The sequence below is a fragment of the Thermobia domestica genome, chromosome 8, assembly GCF_964235325.1.
Source record: "Thermobia domestica chromosome 8, izTheDome1.hap1.1, whole genome shotgun sequence".
In the NCBI taxonomy this organism is placed as follows: domain Eukaryota; kingdom Metazoa; phylum Arthropoda; class Insecta; order Zygentoma; family Lepismatidae; genus Thermobia; species Thermobia domestica.
Window position 1 is genome coordinate 228,656,843 of NC_137461.1, and position 26,829 is coordinate 228,683,671.

At 34.0% G+C, this 26,829-nt stretch overlaps 1 protein-coding gene across 2 annotated transcripts in view; it reads left to right on the forward strand.

Moving 5' to 3' along the window:
* The first annotated feature begins 856 nt into the window (after positions 1-856).
* LOC145693464 (uncharacterized) overlaps positions 857-26,829 on the forward strand; it is a 622,508-nt gene continuing 596,535 nt past the window's right edge. For both annotated transcript variants that reach the window (XM_081769494.1, XM_081769493.1), the window contains exon 1: positions 857-1,008. The gene's annotated coding sequence lies outside the window, so the exon portion shown is untranslated. The remainder of the gene's footprint in view (positions 1,009-26,829) is intronic.

Sequence of the window (26,829 nt, forward strand, 5' to 3'; positions counted from 1 at the left end):
CCAGTATCTAACCATTACAAGGGCTATAGTTGAATTCAAATGAGTGAATACGATATCAAGGGTTTGTTACACTATTCTTATTTATGTATTCTCTTATTCTTATGTTTCTTGCACTATAACCTCCGTCAATGTCGCACCTACTCCCTAAGTGGACACCCTTTTATGTTTCTGTTCTGACACTGTTAAATAGCATTCTCGATTCTAGTTTTTTTTCGCACTTTCGCATATGTGGAATATGTTTGGAAGCTCATTAATACATTACGGGAGACTCTCGTAAAATTAATCTCCACGCACGAAAGCAATACCTACCACAAGAAATAACTTCTAAAATACTACGTGTGAATTTCATGGTAAAATAATTGGATGTATTATAATAGGATAACATGTAATTATTTCCAGGGTATTTTAGTTTGTGCGTATATTGTTAGTCTATACGCAATTATTTGTTTTTATCCCAGATTAATAAGATAAGCAAGAAAAGTCAGGTATGTATTTTCATTTGATGGACTCTTCTTTTTTAACCTACACCCGACATTCTTGTATATTGAATTCCCAAATTAATATTTATAACTTTCATTGCCTCAAAATTTAACAATAGTTATGAGCATGTAAGCACTGTAACGAAATCTCTTGAACGAAACCATTGAATTCATTAAAAAAAAATGACGTCAGTGCTGACGTCTTTTTCATCAAATACTTTTGAATGGTCTTGAACAACTCTTGTTCAAGCTTCTTTTGACTGTTTATAACAGTATAAGAACACAGTACCCCCCCCCCCCGCCAAGAAAAAGAACTGAAAATGCAAATGAATTTAGAAATACCTCCAAAATGGAAAATTGCATTTCGTAATTCTTTTGTTAATTGTCTTGTCCTTGCTTGTCGGTTCATTCGCTAGGTGTAATGTTTACGTACAGAATGTAAATAGTGAATATGTGTTGCAAGTTTACTAGAACTTAACTTGTGTTAACACAACATGATTTTCAGTGATAATTAAATAATTGCCTTAAGGTAAGCATATTTTATTAGTAACCACGTGCCAAATATTTTATAATACGTAATAAAACCATTTTAAATGTTACTAATATTAATGTGATTCCCACGATTACAGGTGAACGTGGCTTCTTTCATAAATGCTTTTATTTTACAAAGAAAAAAGGATTTTTGTGTGTAGAGCATATTTTATTATAGAAAGCTCTAAAACAAAAGAACTAACTAAATTTGTAATTTTACATGACAGTGAAAACAACTACATTCGTTATTTAAAAGGTGGGTAAGTTTCCGTTAGGTGCCACTACATTTTATGGATTCATAGATTTTTAAAATTTATGGGAATATTAATGTTAATTATGGATATTATTTAGTTTCTCCCCAGATCACTTTGTAGTGATGACGGTTCGTTATTTGTAATTGTGATGTAGTCCATCTGTGGGGGCAGTGTGGACGTACCGGTATGGCATAAAAATTACAACGCATAAAACACGAATGCTGACTAATCGAGGGCAGGAGCGCAGCAGGGGGCCCAAACTAAAGCGAGGGAGTGCGTTCGTAGGAAGCAGACACGTCAGTGACGCTGGATATACACGATACGCATAAACGAGGTTGTTTACATGAGCTCACTATAAGTCCTAGTACCGGCTCCAAACCCATCGGTGGATTTGGGGAAGATATTTAATGTCATCCGTATTTTTAAAGAACATTGTGTACCGTAAGTTATTAACATATTTGGGAATCACCTCTGATATGTGTAATAAGTTAGAAATATATCAACAAAAGTTCAATATTTTGTTCATGCATTCACGTGTAAGGAAACCAGAGGCGGATCCAGGACGGACTTATGGGGGGGGGGGCGGTCGGCACTAATACTGCTACTTTTAAGAGCTTCAAACTTGTTATGGATGGGTTTATTTATATATAAAATATGAGTTTCCTCTTGTGTGTGTGTGGGGGGGGGGGGGCGATTGCCCCGATCGCCCCCCTCTGGATTCGCCCCTGAAGGAAACATTATGAAGTGAAGTAAAATAAAGCCAGAGGGTTAACTCATGATGCTCAACGAAAAGGAGGTTTCATTTAAGTTTTTAAATGAAGTAAGGTGGAAGGGGTGGTGAATGTGCTCATATAAATGCACAGTTAAGCAATTTCTTGCTATATGCGACGATAAAGTTTGTGAATTTTACAGAAGAAATATGTAATGTTATATTTGGCAAGTTTTTGCTTTAGTCATTTCATTCAATGAAACGATTCGTGAGGAACTGGTTCCTCGGAACAGTTTGTTAAATGTCACCAGGAACCAATTTCTCGCCAATTGAATCGGTTAGGAATCATGGTGTTTCAGACTGTGATGTTTCTACAATTACTTTAAACATTGCATGTTTCAAATACTGATAGATTTAAAACCGTGGCTTTCCTATCATCACAAGGCTTTAAATTTATCAAAACTTGAAATATGCAATACAGCTTGTAAAATAATAAAAAACTACCAGAACAACCGAATTTCTTGACTGTTATTAAGGGCACACAATAGACAATAGAAAAACAGAAAGAAATTATTAAGGCCCGAAAGCTAAAGTATATATAAAAAAAAAAAAAAAAAAAAAAAAAAATCAAAGAGAATGAATGAAAAAATGAGCCACATGTTAAACTATATACATGAGGAGCAAGCCCCCTCTAATACCCCTAAATAACAGTTAAATTTTTTAAAAAAATCTAAAACTAATAACAACAGGTCACTGAATGTTATTCTTGAAATGGAGCAAGGTTCCACCACCGAAACGAACTATGTATTTTAAAGTAATGGGAATAAATAATGAGAAAAAAACCCTGGAATTTTAATGAGGTAAATATAGTTCGCCAGCTTGCTTCATGAATAAACAACTGTTTCTCACTAATATTACAATCAGAACAAAATTACTTGCTCCATAAATAAAAGCCGAACTGCAGCGCCGTTCCTTCTGAAACATGTGTACAGCTCAAACTTTTTCTCATGTGATGCCGAACGTTATTAATATTTTGTTTGTACTCCTCAGTAATAAGATCGACGAAATTGTAGTAGTAGTTCACTGTTAATTGTCTCCAATGCCCATTATCTAAGGAGAAGAATAAGCACCAAAACAGTCTATTAACTTAGTTGACACAAAGACTTGGCGCTCTACAATTTTCTCCTTAGATGACGTAATGTTCTTCGCGATTTGACTGCCGTCTGACCGAGATTTGACAAACAGGGAAGTGAATTTCTCAGCGTTTCTAACTTAAATAAATAATTAAATATTTGCCATGAATCTGAAGTGTGAGAGTTATTCATAATTCGTATATTTACCTTTTCATATATGTATATCTGGAGCGCTGCTAATAGACCTTTCATACCACAGATAAAAATGAAATATCCAGTATTTTGCATTTATGTATATGCGTAGGTAAAGAGAAACATTCCTGTGTACCAGATAAGTCACCGTCAGTATTCTTCTATGAACCGCTGGTAATATCACTATAACACTATCCAGACTGATAACGATCCTCTTTGCAATTTCATCCATGATTTCTTCCGCTTCCGAATACTGAGTCTCAGTTTGCTCATATAATTACAGACTGACATCCAGGGTTTGAAAAACTGCGTCCCCCCCTTCCGGAATTTTTCAATGTCTTTGAAGTAAAAGTGTTAAAATATGGTTTATATTTCAAGACTGATGTTTTAAAAAATGGCCGTCATTTTAAATTTTATATGGGATCGCCAAGAAAATCTATACAGCAAATTTAAAATGTCTCGTGCTTCTACCCTCAAAATTTCAACTTAAAAGTCCGAAAATTACACCCCGTAGCGTGGATACCCGCTATTTTGGAAAATGGCCGCCATTTTGAAATTTTACGTTGGATCGCAGCCAAAATATATACAGCTAATTTAGAGTGTCTCGTGCTTGTACTCTGAAAATTTAAACTTAAAAGACCGAAAGTTGTACCCTATAGTATGTGTGGTACAGGCAGACAAACGAACAAATGTAGATCGAGACATCCCAGGAGCCTCAGTTACGTTCGCCAAATATGAATACCAAATATATTAATTTGAAACAAAGATATAATTCATGTTTTATAAAATAAACGATCCAAAATGTCTTATATGAAATATTTTCCAGCGTAAAATAAATGATTTTATTGTTGAAGTTCACTTCCGATACTTTGTGCATTTAGTGAATGTTCCGAGAAAACAATTAACAAAAATATAATTCATATTTTATAAAGTGAATGTTTCAGAATATCTTAAATGAAATTAATGCAGCTTTCTTTACTGTACATCGAAACTTCCACTAGTACAAAAATTCATTGCTTGAAATACTAAGCGTTACGCAGTCTTCGGAACTACGAGCATTAAGCTTCTTTAATTTGACAAGAATTGTTATGCTATTGTTGGTGTTGATTCTACAGAATGCTTATTTGAAGAGTATCAACAAATGATTGAACTAAACTGTTGTTTGAGAACCAAATTTTATTGAAGAATACTTGTATTGCCATCAAAGGTAAAAAATAATGCTAATAGTTTTACTAATGTATTTACATATTTACTGGTACCGGCACCTATGGCCTTAAACTCGTTAGATGTATGAGGGATGAAGTCCGTCGGCGAGCACACTATTCACGGAAAGTATTTTCTGAAATATAAAATTTCATATTTCACTTCAAGCAGGTTGTAAGCATAATCCATATATGAATTTGTTCTATAATTATCTCAAGCTAAGGTAAGTTATTATTATTATATTCAGTGCATTCAGACTTTATAACCGTCTAAGTCGCCCAAGGAAAATGCAAAATCTGATAAAAATAATTTTCAATGTGATCAACTTAATTGTACCAATAATATGCGTGGGTTTGAAGGTGGGTTTTTCCAAGTGGGTCCAACCCGAAAAAGCAGGCTGGGCCCACTTGGGCAAACCCGGCTAACATCTATTCGTTCCTTCCGATTTCCCCGAACCTAATTTCTCACAGCTCTTGGACACCATTAATACTATGTAAGATCAGCCTATTTTGCCTTTTTAGAGTACCTTAAAATATGGAATATTGTTTTGGGAGAGTAGTAACTACTTAAATGAGGTTCTAAAATTATGACTGTTGTAAATTTGTATATATATATATAAAGTTTTAGTTTATGTAAAACAAAACATGTCAGATGTGAAACGTAGACAGGATATTCATTCATACAACACAAGATATGCTAAACAAGTTGCTGTATCATACAGCAGGCTAACAAAAATTAAAAATAGCTATGCAATACGGGGTACAAAATTTATAAATAGGGTACCAATAGACATCCAAAAGTTACCGCTCACTCATTTTAAAAGCAAACTGTATGATTGGTTAATTACTGTACCATATTATAATATTAAGGAATTTGAAGAAGATAAGAGAATATTGAAATAGGGATTAAAAAAATAGTTGTAAAACTGCATTTGACGTTGTCTATTGTCTGTATACAGACTTAACGTCAATAAAACTATTCTATTCTAATGTTGAAAGTTACAACTCATCCTTTCACTGAAGACCAGATTTTTTCAGTCTGATTCAATTCCAGTTGGTGGGGGGAGTAAACTAAGCATAGAGTGTCCGTGACGTTTAAAAATGTGGTCAGTATTAATATAATGATACGCTGTTCTACTCCATTTTGCTTTTACGGATTTATCGATGCAAATCAATAAGCTTGGAACGAAGATTAAACAAATCAAAGACAATAAACTAAGAGTTTCTTGTTTGTTTCCAGCCCAAGTAAAATCGTAGTGGATAACATTGTGTCCGGGCTTTTGTCAAGGTTTTCTCATGTTCTCCCACATTTTTATTCCAGCATTTCTTTCATAATCATTAATTTTCAGTCATCTTCCGTCTCTTTCTGCCTAAAGAAGATAAACGTGGGACGTTATTTTTTCATGCATAACAAAGAAACAATTTCACTTCATTTGCTATATAAGTAGCACTTGCAGTTATCTGTTGTACACAAAACATATTCCTCATTCAACACTTTTGCCCGTGAAACATTTACTTATTCATTTATTGAACAAATCCCCAGATACAGCATACCCAGATATTAGGAATTTTTATTGTTTTCCACGTATTTACTTAATTTGATGATGCCTACAAAAATTAAGAATTACTGTTAAACAGGGTGGATTGATTTAAATCAGTCTGATTTAAATCGAATTCCAAAATAAATTAATTTAAAGTGAAAATAAGTAAAATCCCGTTTCTGTTCTGTTATTTCGATTATGGAAGTTAATAATCATAATACAGTGAGACTCAAATGTACATTAGTATGAAAACCAGTGTCATGCAGAGGATGATTAGGAAAAATCCCGTTTTGAACAGGTATCGGAGCAATCCTGCTTTCTTCTTTTCGTAACATTGGGTTTGGGTTTTAAAATCGTTAACTATTCCAACGGGGAAATCACCATCGACATTTAAGACGAAAATTATTTTTTCTGCGTGTCTATTTGTTTGCTCCCAGATAATGAGCCGTATTTAGAGGGGTCCTATCTCATCTTTTTTTCTTTTTCTTTTTTTTTTTTTTTTTTTTTTTTTGTTACTTTTATAACTAGGCGAAATTTATGTATTTCATGCCGCAAGCTAAGTTCTGAGTTTTTAAAAATAGGCCCCTGCCAAATATCAGTAACTTTTGTGAAACAAAGTGTTATTTTGATAAATGTTGCTGTACTTTTTCCTTAATGCTTAACCTTTTAAATTATATCACCTATTTTTAGGTGATAGGGTAGAATCTTCATTAGTCAATTAAAAAAGTACCAATAAGGCTTTTTACTTCGTTTTCTTCAAGACTGGAGGCATTTTAGAATACGTTACATATGCTTTCACGCCTTTCTACGTTGAGGCATAGTGTGTGATGACGTGATAAATTTAAAAAGATATTTTTTGTCATACGTATTATTATTATTTTTTGGCGGGTTACATTTTGCATTCAGAAGACTGAAATTTTGCACACTCGTTCAGTGCACCCCTTAATAATTTTCAGATATCTGCGTGGAAACAGCTGGGTCCAGAGGGGAAAAAATGATATTTTTAACAAAAAAATAGTTTTTCGTGATTTTCCCGCCTCAGATGGAAACATGAATGGTACCGTTTGAGAGGCTGTTCTATTCTGAAGAAAATGATGTACGTACTATGCTCCTAGTTTAAATAGGGATGTCTCAGGAAACTGTTATCTGAGATCCTGTTTTATACGGGAATCTGGGGTATTTGGGGAATATTATTTTTCGCGGGCTTACTTTTGCACGTACAAGATTGAAATTTTGCACATTTACTCAGTGCACCCCTCAGTATTTTTCAGATTTGTTTCAGATCTCTGCCTTAAAACAGGAGGAGGGGCCCACAGAGGTAAAAATTAAAAAAAAAAAAGAAGATATTTTTAACAGAAAATTCCTTTTTTTCGTGATTTACCCGCCCCAGATACATGATGGATACATTTGAAGGGTACCGTTTGAAAATTTGTTTTATTCTGAAGAGAATAATGTACAAATAATGATCCTAGGATAAATAGGGATGTCTGAGGAAATTTTTATATTACATCCGAGTCATGTGGATCATTGTGGGAATGTTCTTAGCTCATTGTTAAATAGTTTCCTCACCCTTACTACTCAAGATAGAAGCTTGAAATTTTGTACACACATTTAGTACACCCCTTAGTATTTCCCAGTTGATTTTGAGATCTGTCCGGTAGCACAGGGAAATGCAGAGGGGATAAAAATTAAAAAAAAAAAAAAAAAGTGAAAAAAAAAATGCCGATTGCTCTCAAAATTTCCCGCTTCAGGGACATGATAAGGAAATGTGAATGTTACCGTTTCAAAAGCTGTTCTATTCCAAAGAGAGTGATGTATGTACCATGTTCCTAGGATAAATAGGGATGGTGCTGTAGCTGCTTGACTGAAAGTCTATAATTTACCTTTAAAAAGAGCCATAATTTAAAAGGGTTAAGAAACATTGTTTGGGATTGATATATGTTAACGATTGGGGATAATTCAAAATTCAACCCCAATACTTTCACTTAAATGGCATAATTAGCATTTAATACTAATTCCTAATGCTTTTTCTTCAGTTCGTGACTTGTATTATACGAGGAGAAAGATTTGATTTAAATCAAAAAAATCGATTTAAATAAAAAAAATGAACAGAAATGATTTTTTTTAAAAAAAATCATGATTTTTTTCCACCCTGCTGGTAAATATTACTATATTGTCAACGATACCAAGTATTGGAATAATTAAAGGACTAGAAACAAGAACTAATTAAACGAATTAGTAGCATAATAACTGGCACCAGTGCAGAATGTGCAGGAAAACTAGAAACAAACGAACTAATTAACAAATTATAAAGGAACACGCATGATGATTACTACAGGAACTAGGGGGGTCAGGTGGCTCAGTGATAGAGCGCTTACATGTGCGTGGGGTTCCTGGTTCTATCTCCAGTAAAAGAAGTTTGTGGTGAACAAAATCGTGTCCGTGGGTTTTCTCGGGGTGGTACTGTTTCCTTCCAGATTCTCATTCCATCAATTTTTCTTTCTTCATTCACTTGCCTTAATCATCCGTCTCCTTTAGCCTCAAGCCAAGGGGTGGGTCCGGGAGGTCCGGATGCCCCCTTCAGAAACAGAAATGAAAAAATTAAGGAAGGATGAAACAAAAAGAAACGAGACAAGGAAGAATCAGCGTTAAAAATATAAAGCTACAGCAAGCGTTTGATTACTCTTTCTTATGAGGTGCTTTGTGTAGATGAAACGGGGAGTCAAGTTGAAAATTGATATTATTGTAACGGAGCATTCCGAATTCCATCTAGCTCCATGCTAATCCTATGGACTACAAATGACGATCGATAAACCAGTTCTATCAGATAGACTCTCAGGTAGAACTTAAGAAATGCCCACAATCATTAATAATATGAGCCTGGCAGCATAGATTCCAGTTACACTTGTTAAAGAAATTTTCAATTTCGCGGCAACACTAATTCATTTTATAGGATGTCTCTACTGCCGAAAGAGATCTCGTTGCTGTCCTTGGCTACATTAAACGAAGGAAAGAAAAAGAAAGAAGACAAGAAGAACCGAGTTTGAATGACTTTGGAAGACTATATCTTTTTCAATACTTTTTTATATTCTTTTACTCGGGATTTCTTCGTAGTTTGTTATTACTATGTAACTTGTAGAATAATTACTAACATATCCTCATTTTATTGTTCTAACAAACCACTATGGGTATGTTTCCAGTAAAATAGTTTAGAATGATCGAGCCCGTGGTGTGAAAACCACAGTATTTCGTCACGGACACCCTCTCCCCCATTACAAAATCCTAGCTACGTGCCTGCTCAAGGATATAATCGTAGGACGTTAAACTGAAAGATTTCATTTAATTTTTACTACAGGAACTACTAGAACTAGTAAAGAACTATGAAATGAACAATTAGAACCGTTTATGTAGTATTTTGCGCATATTTAGTATGAATATTATACTTCTTACCTTGTATTTATCCTTAACTGTAACTAACTGCCAAATCTACAGCCATCGGGAGGTCCGTTGTTTAAATGCTGATTGAATCATAATTTTTCATATATCCTTCTACATATCTTCTTTGCTTGAACAGTGTAGTTTGACATTCACAGAGCTTACATTACTTGAAAGTATAATAGATAAACAAAAAAATATGTGTTACATCGATTCAACCATCTATCAGTATTTATCTGTTTTAACCACCCACCAGCGGTAAAGTTCATTTTTCAAGAATATTCCAGATATATACCTACAAAAGCATCATGTTCTGGATTTTCCGTAAGTAAACTGTAGTTAATGTTTTGTTGCATTCTTTCAAATTATTTAGCATCGATCAATATATTTTCGCATTTTTTTTTCTAAGTTAGTACAACATTCTCGTACAATATTCTGCAAGATTTTCTGCGTACTACGTGGATTTTTACTGAACATTATTTCCATGTTTTTTGGTGCAAAATTATGCCTACCATTGTACAGAATTTATTATTGTGAACTTAATTGTTTATTATAAAATCATTGTTTATCCAAATTTTGTTCAGTTGTACTGTGGTAGGTGAGGTTTCTGAAGATATAAATTAAAAATTAAAATATTAACGTTCTCTTATACTATCTAATTAAAATTTTTAGCTTATTGTAATAGAGCTTGAATATGAACAATATATATTCAGTACTTTAACTGCATCAAATATATATATATAAACTAATATTTTAGTAAGGAACAAATGTGAAGTTAATAATGCTTAACTACTATCGCATGCGCATCTAGAAATATCCTTAGCGGATACACATTCAAATAAAAGCATAGAAACTGTTAAACGGTAAATAGAGCGATTGTTTCAAAAAACCGTATTGAAATCGTAAAAATCTCTGTATTGGTGTAGAAGACGCGCTCCATTTTTTGAACATATATAATCCATCCATTGCATCCTCTCAAATTATTTAGCATCGATCAATATATTTTTGCAGTTTCATAAAATTTTACTTTGGCACATAGAAAAAAAAAATAAATAAAAATCAACTTATTTCCGTGTGTATAAGACTTTATATCGGGAAATATAAAGTCTTATACATCGGGAAATAAGGTAAGTGACTTTTCTTACTTCTATGTTCCAAAGTAAAATTTTATGACCAATAGTGAGGGTTCCCAGGTATTTGGAAAACCTGGAGAACATGAAGAAAATCAGGGAATTTAATTTTGGTCATGGTAAATCAGAATAACCTGGAAAAGTCAGGAAATTTAGTCGTTAATAAGATAAGTTTGACAGTTTCAATCATGAAACATCAACTGGACACTTCTTATCACAACTTATCCCACTTGAAAATAATGATGAGTTCGAAGAATTGTGGAAGATAATTAAGATTTTGCTTATTCTTTCTGACGGAAGTGGGAGTATTGAAAGTGTTTTTTCTGTTAATAAGAACATAAATGCAGTTGAGTGGAAAAAGAATGAGTGTCAACGCATCGCTGACCAAATTACTATACTAGAGAGGAAGAAAACAAAGTTATCAAAAGAAGCTGATTTAGAAACAAACTATCAACGTGGAATTTGTCATCTTAAGAAAATATCTTCCGTATCGCAATGAAAACTTGTCACAATTGTTCGTTAATTACAGTATGTTGTATGCTAAGTTCTGTTTATTGTCATCAAAATACATAATGTAACTTTCTGTTTTAATTATTTTATTTTATTTTATATATTTTTTGCTCAGATAAAGAATATATAAAAATACATAAAAAAGGCAAAGGGTGAATGTTGTGGGGAACCGTTCTGTTTATTTTTTCTTTTATTTTCTTTTCTGTTTTATTTTTTCTTCTTCTTCTTCTTACTTTTAGCTCACAAAGATTTCCTAATCTTAGAAGTTAAAATATACTTTAGGAACTCAAGAATTTCAATCTGGAAAATGTGCTCTACAGACCTGAAAAGCCTGGAAAAGTCAGAGGAAATGAAAATAAAAAATCCCTAATAACTTTAAGTAAATCATCCACTCACAGTTCCACCACACTCAGAGCATGACTTTATACTAGAAATGGCCTGTTTGACGACGGTTCTGCAAGTTGACCCTTGCTCAACCACTGTTTTTGCACACTCGGATTTCGGAAAAGTACCCACTTTTCGTCACATGTGACAATCTGTTTCAGCAAACACATATTATGCGGTTTTTGCAGCAGTTGTTGGCACACATTTACTCTTTTCTGGGCCTGATCTGAGGTGAACTCAAGTGACACAATGCTGCAACTCCTGTAGGTTTTCCTGAGTTCCTGAAGGTGACGCACTACAGTGAACTTGGACATGCCGGGTTAATGTGACAGTTGCGTGTGCTGTTGGATGTCTTTTCCTCAATGGGGTGTCGTATAACCTCACAATCCATGGGTGACCGGACCGTGGCGGATGTTCGACCTTTTTACAATCTTTACGAAATTTCTGGTACCAACGAGTTGCTGTGTGGTTCATTGTATCTTTCCCTTCCGCTTAACAAATGTTTTGGATTGTTGCTGCTGTGTTATGCCTGAGTTCGAACTCATACGGTAATAGTTCACGTATCAGACGTTGTTGAGCACTCACCGTCATAAGCACATTGAAGATACTGACGAAGTGGTGACCTCTGTGTTAAATAGTTCACTTGCCACATTACCTCTTGGGTCAGATTAATCTTGTACTTACTGTCGATCATGGCGTATACACGCTCCTGGTGTTTGTGTTGTGAAAATACTGCAAGTATGGCTCACTCTTGTTTGTAAGTATCAAATTACTGACTCAACATTTATCCATTCTTGACTGAATGCTCCCGAACTGTATTCTGCTTATTTTCTATTTGATCCAGTCTAGGATTATCAAGGATGAAAAGATAAACTGAGCGATTCCAAAGAATTAGGTACGTAGAATATGGAATCGTTATAAACATACACACACGCCTGAAACGCAAATAAAATTCTTATTGTACAATATTTATCGTCATGAAAATTAGGGCTACTAGTTCTAGGTGAATTCATCGTGGTTGATTATCTTTTTACGCATGACTGTAAAGGTATCAATTATTACTATTGCTTACCTATTTTTATCCATCCTTATTTCAGAATTCAACTTCATTTTTGACTGATTCCTTCTCCTCATAAACTGAAAACAAGAATCAAAATATATACGCTTAATTCACTCATAACATACAGTCACGTACATACGTGAAATTTAATATAGGCATTTTATTAATGCTTTTAAATATGTTAATTTAACATTTCGTTTTTAAAGCTCTGCTCTGCGCAGCAAAATTTGAGATCTCTATGTGTTAAGTACCCAGTTACCAGTGAAAAATATACTAGGTTAACAATGACGGCTGATAGTTATAATTACCATATCTGAGTTGTTCTCTGGTTGGATTTCAACAATTCGGCGTGCTTGTTTTAATCGTAAGCAACGCTTAGTTTGTATGGTATTTCATTTTCATTCATCTAGTTTGCACGTACTTTAAACTTGAGTCATTCCCGTTAAACATGAAGCAATTGCAACTTCATTCCCAGTCAGAACACCAGCGTTCAGATTCTGGTTAGCAGAAGATTGCATTTGTGGTGAGTATTAATATTTACTGTCTTATTTTTAATTTTAAGTCCAATAATATGAATACTTAGTAAAGTTCAAAGCATTCATTTTTATTAACTCTTGAACAAACTATATGAATTTAAGTTAGAATCTTACTGTTATGTTTACAAATGAACTACATTTTAAGAAAACTTCAGTAATTACAGTTTTCTTCCTCCTTTCTTTTTGTGCATAAATGAGTATCTAGTAAATAGGTGAAAAGAAAACTTAAGATTTCTAAGTTTCATTACATCAAAGTTTCAGTCGTATGCTTTGCTGAAAGAAAGTTTTTTTTTTTTTTTTTTTTTTTTTTTTTTTGTAAGTGTATTTGTCTTTTAGCATTCTAAAAGTCCCATTTTTAGACTTTCCTACCCCTTTTCGACGATGGCATTGCAGAAGGGCTAAATCGAAGTCTAAAACCTTGTTTTAGTAAAGACTTTGACTAAATTAAATGCAAGACAGAATTGATTGTTTCATGATGCTACACATTGATAGTTTAGTATATACAATGGAATCTCTGAGTAACGAACAGCGATGGAACACGATTATTTGTCTGTAAATGAGATACAGTGAAATCTGTCTGTGTTGACCTGCGATAGCATTGAAAAGTGGCCAACTTACAGCAAATATGTGTGATCGAGATGTTATCGCTTAATAGTGAAGTTTTAACAAACAATGACACGACATCTACTTTTAAATAATGTATATTGTGAAGTTTCTCTTAGGTAGAGCAAAAATAGAACAACTATACTCGAAAATCGTTCCCCCCACTACCAAATTTTATTACAAAATTCCGTTCTAACACAGTATAATACAAAATAAGTACAAATTATCTAATGTTTGGGTTAAAATAGGCTTCCCGTAGACCTCACAGTCTCGGGAAGGATTTCTGACAAAACAAGCTAAGTAAGGATTGGTAATTCACTCTATGCTCCACGGTGAGCAGAGAGGGGTTAGAGTCCCGACAAAGCTCCACTGCAAGCTAAGCGGGCAAGGACTACCACGAAGCTTCGCTGCAAGCTGAGTGGTATTGTGACAAAGAATCTCTCAATGCTCCACTGCAAGCTAAAGACATGGGTTTCGTAAGGTTGTTTCAAAACTCTACTGCAAGGTAAGGAAAGGGATTTGTCATTGTGATCCTCTGGTTTTGTAGCTGCTCCAGTGTGGCGGTGGTCCTTGGTCGTCTGCCACAGTAGTAATCCGTAGTAGGACGCACATGGACTCTACAGTAAAACAAAAAATACCCCCTCTATTGCGTTAGTTTAGCAGCACAGCGGAATAATACGCACCGAAGAAGGGTCGAAAGAAGCCTTGAAATAATTTGTGTTTTTAATGTGAGATGCTATGGTAAGATGGCTTTTTAAATATTAAACATGCATCCAATATATGAAAATTAGTTATACTTTTATTTTTAAAGTGTCTCCGATATATCTGAGATAAAATAACGATTCTTTTATTCTGAAACTGTAGGAATCTATTATTTAATTTTCTTGTATTGTATGTAAGCTTTCTGGTACATGAATGATTAATATGCTGGCATTAGTGGGCACATAAATGTGTTAAATGGTTTCGATCTATTCTTGCATTAGAATGTTACTCTAGACCAGACTTTCTCAATAGAGGGGCCGCGGTGGCTCAGTGGTAGAGCGATTACCATAGGGTCCTTGGTTTGATCCCAGCTCGCGCCAAGTGAACTTGTAGTGAATAAACACCGTGTGCGTAAGTTTTCTCGGGGTTCTCCCGTTTTCTACTATTTCCTTCATTTCTCATCGTCAGTGTCTCCTTTAGCCTAGCCGGCATAACTGTGGGACCTAGAACTTAAGATTCCATTGTTTTTTTTCTCTTACATATTTCATATTATGATTCCTTTTATCACATTCTCATGCCAGCGACCCCTATAAGTAATTTGTGGTTTATAATAATCTTTTGATTATTGTTGCTTATCTTTTACCCTTGCATATGTGCGTAGCCTTCATTTTGGATTGTAATTTTATATGCTGTTTTTGTTGCACTTGTATTTTCCTTGTATTCTAATACTGTTTTTCACCAATTTTATTCCTTTTTTATTCTATTTGTTTTTTAAACGATTCTTCAATACTTTAAAAACGTGTTTAATATGTTTTGCTATATTTAAGAATAAGTACGGATATAAAAATATGTATGTAAAAATAAGAATTTAAAAATAATCTTCAAAAAAAAAAAAATATTTTCTGTTACTAGATCCTAACTACATTTATCTTTTTGCCTTCATTTACGACCCCCAGGTTGAGAAAACCTGTTAGTAAAGAAGAGGAACAATATGGCTATGGAAAAATTTATCTTGTTTCAAAATTTATCTCTTTAGTAAGTAATTAGTTGCACTAGGAGAAACTAAAGAATAAGATCTAATCAGGTCATATTTCGTTACTGTGTATTAATAATGCCAATTCAGACCCAGACTTTTCTGAAAGATACCCTTCCTTTTGTAAGTGGTGACTTGCAGTTTCTGAAATACTTCTGCCATACGCATGACGAAATCTTCAAATTATATTAACATCTTTATTAATACACTATATTGTTGTATTAATCTGTTATGATGATAACTGCTATCTCATTTTCGGAAGTAACTTCTTTATGATGGAAACTGCGGCAGTTAAATGGTGATACATATATAGCTGAATAAATTTAGTTGTTCCACGTAATGAAGGTGCGCGTGAATATAGCGGTACTATTCGTTTAGTTATTGCTACAACTGCTTCATTGTCAGCTACGAGATACATATTCAATTTATCATGCGGCTAAAAGAAACACATGATAATTGCATGTGAATGATAAGAAGTTCGTGGAATGAAGATAATGGTGTATTTGGGGTCGGAGGAAGCAGGACAACAATTGAGGAAATCCGTGGACAAATTATCCTCAACTATAAGGGATTGAGATCCAACCAGAGACCCTTCACATCAAAGGTGAGCGCTCAACCATTGGGAATCGTTCCCTCTATTCTATGACTTCGTATGAGGAGCTTTTTAAAACCAGTTGATTTCTGAAAATAAGCAGTTAATATTTATTATGAAAACAATTTATGAGAAAAAAGAAATATTTTTTCTAATATTAATTTCTGCTTAAATTATTTTTACAAAAGAAGAGTAAAGTACAAGATACATACGAATATTTCTTGGAAGTATCAGCTGATCTGGTATATATAAGAGAGAGAAACAACCTGACGTTTCCTCCAGCTTATACACTTCCAAACATTTTCCAAGCGTATATAAACGGCGTGACAAACATCTTGGCATTTCAAGGCGGCACTCCAAGTTCCCTTTAAATGTTGCCCAGCAAATGAGAGGCCAGCAGTATTGCCACGTTTATTTTGCACACATCCACGTCTATTCCCTCTCACCTGATCGCGCTGTAGTTTGTCTGCTTAGCCATAGCCACACCCCTTTACCACTTGACAACGTCGCATCAGAGCGTGCATTTTATTCGTTTAGCTGAAATGCCAAGATGTTTGTCATATGTTTTAATTGTATGATTGTTTTCGAAGAGAGCACCCTTCGACAGAAATAGAATAATTCTTTTGTAGTAATTCTGTCATTTTTGAAAACAAATCATAGTTACAGAGACTTACATTTAGCGACAATGGTAAGCTTAGGATGCTCCATCTTACATTTTTTAGTTTTTTAGTAAGTGTGGTGCTTACCATTGTCGTGTGGAAGACAGTTGTCGATTTTGGTAATTATAGATGTGGTCCCTTTCACCTAACAGATGGGCGTAGATGATATTTCATAATGAGCATAATATATAATACAGAGTCCACAGAAAAATGTATACACTACTTGTCATCCTGTATCAGGATACTGACATTGACAATTGAGGAGTGTATTTCCAAAACATACTAAATCCAAAAATGTCTGATTTTGAATTTAATGTGGACGAGTGTACTATGAAAGCCCTTACGTTTTTTTTGTTTTTTTTTTTTTTATCAAAACACATTGTTTTCTGTGGTAAATTATGTGTGAATATCAGTTGCCATAGTGTTTCAATGTAAAAAAGATATATTTTTTTCCCCTTTCTGAAGAATTCTGCCAAACGGATTTAGCATGTTTTGGAAATACACTCCTCAATTGTCCTGAAATTTAAGTATGTTGTAGTATGGTTTTACTCCCAACAGATGTCGGGATTGTTAATTGTTTTCAGTTAAAATTGTATTATAGAATGTTTTTTTGCTCAACAGATGTCTGTACTGTCAGGCAGGACTTGTTGCTGTAGGCGTTCTTCCCGATCTTCCTTTGTGAATATCGCAAATCGTTCCATGCGCTTCAAACTTGTCAACAGTGCGTTTGATTGTTAGGCGGGTTTCTGGTTCAGTACCAAACTCCCCTCTCCACTGACTCTACATTTTGATGGCATTCTCAAACCTAGTAAAACACTTCATAACGTACTTACGCTGCTCGAACGTCAAGCGTGCTGCTTCCATTTTCTTATCTCACTAACCGTGCTGACAGTACCGGCATCTGTTGAGCGAGAAACCGTACTACAACATAATTTTAACTGAAAACAATTGACAATGCCGATATCTGTTGGGCGAAAAACCATACTACAACATACTTAAATTGTAGAACAATCCTCAATGCCAGTATCCTCATACAGGATGACAAAGATTGTATACATTTTTCTGGCGGACTCTGTATTAAATGCTTTCCTTTGTGAAACTAGTATTCAGGGGCAATTCCTTAGTGGTCATATATCAATATCATTATCAACTTCATATCTGCGGGCTTTTTTAATTCCCGTTTCCTTGGGCGTGATGAAAACTGATGACGCTGTTCATTTGATTGCTATTTCAATTCTGGTTCGTACGATCTTGCGTGCGTACTCTTAATTATAGTAATGCAACGAAAGAATGCTTTACCGTCCTTTTCAGAACGTTCCAGGTGAATCCTTTCATATTCTTATTCCCTACTCTGCACGTTAGTAAGGTGATGTGAAACCCATTTTATCAATTTATTCATGCATGCCAGATATCCGTTGATAACATCTGGTATTAAAATTTTCAATATGTTTGCTTTTTTGTTTGTCATATCTAGCGGTTATTTTCCAGCAAAGTGCCGAATATGTCCAGGCGATATAGGTCTGTAACGATACGAGAATGCCTTTCCCTATATAGTTTGACGGTAGTTGCACGACTAACTTGAAATGCCCATCTGTTCATCGCGCGGCAAGGTAAAACTGAGTCGTCACAAGCCACCTGCAATCCCTTTTGAGTACTACTGCATTTCGTCGAAACAACTTGAAATTTTATGAATACGCACTTTTCCTGGCGCGTAAACATTATTTTTGACGATCAAACAAACACTCCATAACTGCTTCTAATTCATTAACACGGATTAATGATCTGCAGTCAGCACATAATAACTAAGGTCTGGATTTTTGCTGCTCCACCAAACCATAGAATTTGGTGGGGTTACTGAATCAATCTTTTTCAAGCAAGCACATGACTTTTCGGGTTCCAAACTCGAAATTTATGTTCATCAAATTAAAAAAAAATAAATAAAATAAAAAAAATAAATAAAAAAAAATAAGCACCAAATTTTAAGTTTCCATTCATTGTCAGTACATATTGTACCTTTCAGGTCTCAGTTCTTCCTTGTTCCCTGCCAGTATTAACGTTGATATATTGCGTCCTTATTTTATTACAACAGTGCCCGAAATCTTGTTTAAAATATGTCGCAACATAGTAGAAAAATAATTAAAACGTGAGCTCAGGAACTGATGTGGAGAAATGAAAAAAAATCTCCGGTCTCCCTTACATTGCGGAGAATCTAAATAACAACGCATCAGTATAACATTTTGCTGAAACTACGAGATTTTACAACTTCCGATTAAACCGTGTAAAATCACAAATTATTATCGTTCGTAAAGTAAAAAAGATTAAGTCAGTTAAAGAAAAAAAAATCTCATTGGTAGTAAATTATTGATGGTGAGCAGATAACTTTATACCGTAGAAAAAGTGGCGGAAGTTATCACCTAAATTCTACAATATTTTACATTTTTCTTACCTATGAGCTATCCACATACTTGTTCTTAAGTTAGAGGCACACGCATTTCCAAACATGAACATTAGAACATACTTCAAGCTGCAAAGCATAGTCTGGAGGGATAAGCAAAATTAAGGCTTAGTAGTTTGTCGAAAACTCCCACCTCTTAGAATTTGGAAATCCAACTAGTGTGTTTGCCGTGAATCCAAAATATTCTTCCTTAGTTTCTGTAAACGTTGAACACTCATTTCCCACAGTATGAAATACTCTTGTCAAACCGAGAAAGTCTGACATTCACCAACATTGAGATTGTGAATGTTGTCCACTTCAATTCATTTTTATTTTATTCTTCCACGCCTTGAAATGTCAACAAATTGAAGATTAAATTGTGATGTTCATTTACATTTTCGATGTTCAAGACGTATTTTTCAACTGACCAAGTATTAATACAATATAGAATTTTGTATAAAAATATTAAAATTGTAATTGCGATGTAGAATAATTATTAATTAAGATAGTTTTCATTCCACCAAAAACGGTTTTTCACCTACCAATTTCAGTACTTGTTTCGCCGAAAATCCTAACCATAGTAATTACGTTCGCAGAGCTCTCAAGAACGGACTGAAATAGCATAGCGTCACTTTCATCTTGGCATGATCATAATTTACTTTCTAAACAACATGGTCTAAGAACCTAAGTACAAAGCGAAAATAGTGACCTATTAACTAATGGAATGCAAACATTAGAGTAAAAGAAACACTTTTTATGAAAAAAAAAAAAAAAAACACACACACACACAAAATGAATGAAACTACGAAAAGATAGAAAAACCAAGCAATTAGGTAAATAATATGTTAAAATACGACAACGTTGAAAGTGAAATGTTTCCCCTGATATCACGGATTTTGTATATTTATACATTTGGAGGTTATATTAAGTGTCAAAATATACTTAGCTTGTTTATGATCGGATATTAAGTATAAACAATTCTGTAAAAATATTTAGTACTATCATTATCACACACTACATTGCATATGTGTAGGCTTACAGAATTACTGTTTATAACTTATGCTGATACTCATAATTGGATGTTTTCTTGTGCTGTCAGTGTATATTTTTACAGTAAATAGGAAATATAAGGAAAGATCTTATGCATATTAACCGATCAAAAGTTGGTCGAGATTGAAAATTCTCAGCACGCATATGGTTACAAGCTTAGTGTCCTTTCTTCGTTTTCATTGTTGGTTGTTTGTTTATTTTGTAGCCACTATAACTTTGCACTCATTAAAGGATGGGCGTAAGAAATCTAAATGCGCCAATATAGTTAACATTATTCTCAAAGTGAACAATGATTTTTCTTGTGGACAAATTATATATTTGTTATATTTTTATTGTGCCGACAGCTCGTCAGTCTCTACCTTAGAGATTTTAAATTGCATATAATTGTTTTTTTTTTTTTTTTTCATTATGTGTTACGTAATAATGGCGCTGGCATTACTATGCAATTTCTATCTTATCAGTTTACCTAGAGATGTGACCCGTGTAGAAAAAGGTTCCTTAGATGTTACTTCGTGAATTACTAGATTTCACTCGTAATTTTTTAAAATAGTGGCCTCATATTCTTAACTTGTGCCTTTTTCCTCCAACTTTATTTTGTCTTCAAAATACTCTACAATTGTCTTATTAACAATAGGCTTCACAGTAATTCCTTTCGCTTCTGTATTTGTATAGAAAAGAAAAACATGGCGATCACCATGGTATCGAAGAGGAAATGACGACATCACTATTTTCACTCTGTGCAGGTCGTTCGTTTGTCATAGAATTACTAGGCAAACGTATTCCAAGTTGAAGAAACTACTAGTATTGCCAGTTGAAGAAAAATGGACTAATGTGAAGATCTAACAGGCTGAAGAGAAGTGAAAAACCATTAGTTATGCATTAAAAAAATTCTTTAAAACACAATAACTTAGCAGTGTTGATTGTCGCTCTTGAGAATTTGTTAAGTTTTAATTGCGTGTAAAACCAATGAAACGCTACTGTTAACTATATTAGTTCTTGAACAACTGCAGTTTGTCATTTTGTGTTCATTTTTTTAAAAAAGAAAAACGTTTTTACATTATACAAATAATAGCATTGAAAGGTTGTGTCCTTTGTTAAGTTATTCGAATGTGAGTGCTTGCTTATTTTTATTTTTTTAAAACTTAAATGAAGATAAATAAATGGAAACTAACACTTACCTATTATCCCCACTGGGTTTCCTAATCGGTTGTTCCTGGAATGATTTCGGCAGGCAATGTTCTTACAAGCGTCTTAGATCGTTTATATATTGGTATCACTAAATTGTGAGTAACCAACTTTTCGAAAAGTTATTGTTGATTTAAGTTTTTTTCTACGTAGAAAAGGACTAAGTTGAATAAAATGTAAGAATATTTTTGTCATTAGTGTCTACTTACCGCAGACAACAAAAGTGATTCCTAAAGTCATGCCAGGATAATAATAATCCACTTAGAATTCCCAGATAGGTGAGATTGGCGTATGCGTCTTTGGCACAGGAGACCCGGATTTAATTCCCAGTGGGAACTCATGTTCGAATCCCACGTTAAGCTGTAGGTCTGCATCTTATTTAGCCTAGCTGCTGAAAGGGATGCTAACCTCTAATCAACAATCAATAATAAGTTAGTGTTAGTTAAACTTAACAAATATGTTAGATTGTATCTGTGTTTAAGTGTGTGGCATGCACTAGTGTAGTACAGTATATTGATTATACAGATCAACGTAAAGTTAGTAGGTAATTTTTCTCGAATCAGTTATATTGACAACTTATAAAGTGTATATTCTTGAAATTAATAAACCGTAAAACTGTAATACGCAGTTACTTTGGAACTTGGGATGTAACTTAGGGACAGGAACAGTTTTCTATGTTCCAAATGTGGAATGCTCTGCTTTCACCGAAATAGGAATTACATGGAACCGTCAGACTTCTGTTATCTGATGAAATTTCTGAACCCACTGTAAAGTATTCTTTTGTCAAAGCAGAGCTTTCTGCAGTTATTGTAGATACATAGGGAAGGGTCTATTGTTTACAGACTTTTACCGCGCAGAGAGTAGAGCCACTGTTGCGATAATAAATGTTTACAATAAATATTCAATACCTTGATTATTACGTGTCGATAACTTACGTATGTACCAGAAGTTCGTGTTGTGGAGGCGAACTTTATCAAAATTGGAACACTCCTGTGTGGGCATTGTTACATGCAATAATTGAGGAGTTTGATGTAGTAAGGGCGTAAGCGAGTTTACGCCCTTTTTGCATCAAACGCATTTGTGGCTTTTGCCATGCTTGTTTAACCTCCTGGTAACATTTCAGTTCAATATCGGAATAAAATGCTGCATATTACATTGTTTTATGTAAGAAAAAAACACTACTTAAATTTTCAACATCGTTTTTCTCCAACTCCATGTTTCAGACTTACGCCCTTATTGTATCAAATTCCTCAATTGTGCGGTTTTGTAAACGAGAAGATAAAGCAACATAATTGTAAGCATAATTTAGGATCCCAGTCTTATAATAACTATAGCCGAAGAAAAGCCTAGAAGCCAATATTGAAGCAGTCAAGTCACAGAAAGTCAGTCCGTAATGCTTCACAAATGTTTCGGATTTCTTGTTGCAAGGAAGGCATGCAAAGCGCGAGGGAAAGCAATTTGTATTCTTGGATACAAAAGAAAAAAGATTTGTAGCACACTTGGTAGCATTGTTGGCGTTCAGCGTTATTTTAGTCAGCTCATGGGGTAATTAATGTAAATGTCCAGAGAAAGAGGACGTCTTAAACTATACAGCAGACGACATCCTCGAAATAATAAACCCCCATGTGAAGGAGATCACCAAAGAGTCTTCAGCATCAATGAATTGGTTGTGTATGATGAATATTGTATTGCTTACTATACGTTGGGAACACATTGGACAATTTTTCCTTCGTTTCTGTTGTTGCATCTGTACACCACGATCCTTTTATTGTTTCGTATTTCATTACGCTTTCTTAAGTTTCAAATACTAATTTGTATGATGAGAGTTATTTTGTTTTCTTGCATTTGTTTGACGCTCAACTGTTTGCTGAAAATATACTTAAGAATAAACATGCCCTTAAGCCTAACATTCGTATATTTTAAAATTCCAGTGCATAGTGCCTTCAAAACATGTCTTGTCACAAAGTTACCCCAGTTATTAAAATAACATTGGAACAGAAACGAGGGGGAATATCTTTGTACATAGTGCTTGGATGCTCATATTTACAAAGCGGAAGGTTGATTCTATTTTGCTAAGCCATTTTTGAACGGAAATTACTTCCAACTTTTTTTTTTAATTTATTAACTATATTAAAAATTGTGCCAAAGTAACCCTGTTTTACGGTTTTCTGTATATGTTTTAGAAAACGCGTATGAGAATATAGTAGACGCTACAATCTGACCGTGCGTTCCGCCGGCGTTTCTGTTTTTTTTTTTTTTTTTCTTTCTTTCTTTCTTTCTTCGAACATGGAGTTGGAGGAGGGAGACGCTGTTTTGTAACAAAACAGTAATGTACAGTAATAGCAAGATAATTTAACTTTTATTTTTTAGTCAATCTTCCTGTAAGCCAGTATAATTTGGTCTTACTGGCGTTTTGTGAGCGTCTAATGTATGTAGTACTCGTAAAAGTGAACACTAACATTAATATGTTGTCAAGAGAGTAGGCTTTTACCTTCTGTGCTTATTTCAGGTTCTATGGTGAGTTGTTACGCTGTTAGGAAAGACTATTATTACCTCCCATGTTGTAGAGCTCTTAGAAGATGAAGGGAAGTTGCATAATGGCATTATCTTTATCACTCTTGGAGTATACAAAACTGAGACATGCAAGTTGGAAGATCGCTTTCATTATATATCTTATTCTGCGGAAGAAATAGTGCTTGAGAAGATCTATTTTCAATGAAGCTGTACATTGAGAGTATATAATGTAGGGATGTACCGATACCACTTTTTCACAGATACCGATACTGAAGAGGCCGATACCGATACTTTTGTACACATTTCTTATATATTACCAGGAATTTTCAGAATAATAAAATGATCAACATTGTAATAGCGTATATTAGGCCAAAATTTAACATACAAAGACAAAAAGCAGAATTTCATATTAGGCTCCACACAGAAAATATATTTCCTCTAAATTTAATCCAGCTCACATAAAATGAAGTAAAAAGCAGCAAATACTTATATAGTGTAAACTTAATTCTAAGAGTCAGTGATTGGTATTTATTGTGATAATATACTTTGATAGTTACATAGTATTTACTAGTCTCTATTACACACATATAATGCAAACGGATACTACCGTTACAAATTTTTATTGTTTACAAAGTTATGCGTGATGAACCAAGTGTTACTGTGTATACCACACAAAAATAAGAAGGTTATTTAAGCGAACTCGAAAACGATAAATCTATTTATTAACTTTAGAACTAATTGTTTTTAACCAGTGAAAATTTTCTACAAGATATTTTCAGCAGTTTTGTTTTTAACCAGTGAAAATTTTCTACAAGATATTTTCAACAGTTATATGCATTGTTATGAACTAATTCTTAACCTCCAGCTCGCTTTTCGGAATTTATAGTTTTTACAAAAGGATTGTTCATCACATCAAGAAAATCTGTAACACATCCGTCTCGCATAAAAACTGTGTCATTAGAAAAAATGACATACGAGAAACCTGGCGAAAACTTTCTTCCAATTCTGAAATTAATGTTACTGTAAAATTTATTTTTTTGTAAATGCAAAGTATTACAAGCCACTTGATTATAATTGTAAGAGTTTGAAAAAGTAACAAAAGAATAACAAGAAGTCAATTCTATATTCTATTCAAATCTTGTAAAAAGTTAGTAAAAATACAAACTAAAAAAGTATATATCAAAAGTTTGATTCATTGTAGTACTCTCGAAATATTTGAACACAATTTAGTAATTTGCTATCACTTGTTATACTAACTCTATTTTCTAGTAGTTGAAATTCAGTAAATGCAAATCACAATGAAGAAACATAAGTGCTTCAGCTGTTTCAGGTTTCATTCCACTTCTTAAATTATCATATATATGTCCACCAATACTAAAGAGACGTTCACTTGCAACTGATGATGAGGGAGTACTGAAATATTTCTTCATCACAAGTTGTACAAGCAAAGGAAAACTATTTGCTTGTTGTTTCCACCACGATAGAGGATCATCATTTCTTGGAATGCACTGCATTGGAAGATAAGTGTCGAGTTCCGTTAGAAGAGCTTTGGAGTATTCTTTAACTTCAGTATCTTCTGAAACTTCCTTTGGAACTATCAAGTTCCAAATATCAAAATGTCTGCAAATGTCTGTCTTTTTAGCAAAAGGGGATCATCTGGATCTGAATCAGAAGGTTCTTGCGAAGTAAGAATTGGTTCATTGGGTACCACTGACGAACTTTGAGATGTCTGCAACGCTTCCATTTCATTACAAATCCACAACTTTATTTCATCCTTTTGAATTTCACTTGACACATATTTAAATTTATAACGGGGATCAAGAACCATAGCCATGAGAATATTCTTGTTGCACTTATATTGAGCTAGCCTATTTTGTATTGAACTCAATAATTTGGCACTAGTTGTTTTAATCCCAGATTAACGTTCCTCTTGTTGTAAATAATTCTCTAATGCGGAAATTGATGGGAAAACTTGCGAAATACACAAATGTTGGGTACTCATTTACCTCGTTATTTGCTTTAAAGGTCGAAGCAGGTCCACCAGCTTTCCGGCAAGTGTCCATTGATTTGGAGTATGTGAGCACGAAATATTATTGCCTGCACAATACATTACAAATGCTTGTTTTTCTTATGATATTCTTTCTAACATATAGAACCTCGAATTCCACCGACTGGAAACATACTGAAATAGTTCATGTACTGGTAGTCCTAACTGTTCTTCTAATCTTCGCAATTCCTCTTTAGCTTTGGCAGAATGATGAAAGTGACCGACCAGATTTCTGCACACTCCGAGCATATCAATTATAGCTCTCTGCGATGCAATCGAATCGTTAGTACATAACTGTAAGGTATGTATAAAACACGGAATATCTTTGCTTTGGAATCAACTTTAAGTCTAAAAGAAATTGATAAAATATAAGTGTCACTGTTAATATGAAACAAATTGAAAATAGTTCGGAAAAAGTATCGGTAAATGTCGGTGTCCATTTGCCGATACCGATACTCCTAAAAGTGGCCGATATCACCGATACCGATATATCGGTACATCCCTAATATAGTGATTTATAGAGAAAGTGAGAACTGTATCCTTAGCTTTCCTAGTCGGATTGCATTAAATTAACACAACATAAGGGCTGTGTTTATTGACGTGTCATTTTGTCATTTTCATGTTACAATCAAATTATTATCTTTTTAACTATCCTGTAGTGTACTAGTGTATTTATTATCATGTTAAATTGTCTTAAGATATTCAGGGTTTCAAGAATGCGAGCTTCTGTAAGGGCCAAAGACACTCTGGAATGTTAGAATTATTATACTTTAGTGTAATAACAAAATTTAAAAAAAAAAAAAAAAAAAAAAAAAAAAACTCCAAAATGAAATGTTCACTGTAAGAACATAGAACTTCAGTTCACCTAAATGGTAAGTAATGGAGTTGCGTTTTGTCAGCGGTCAGATGAATTT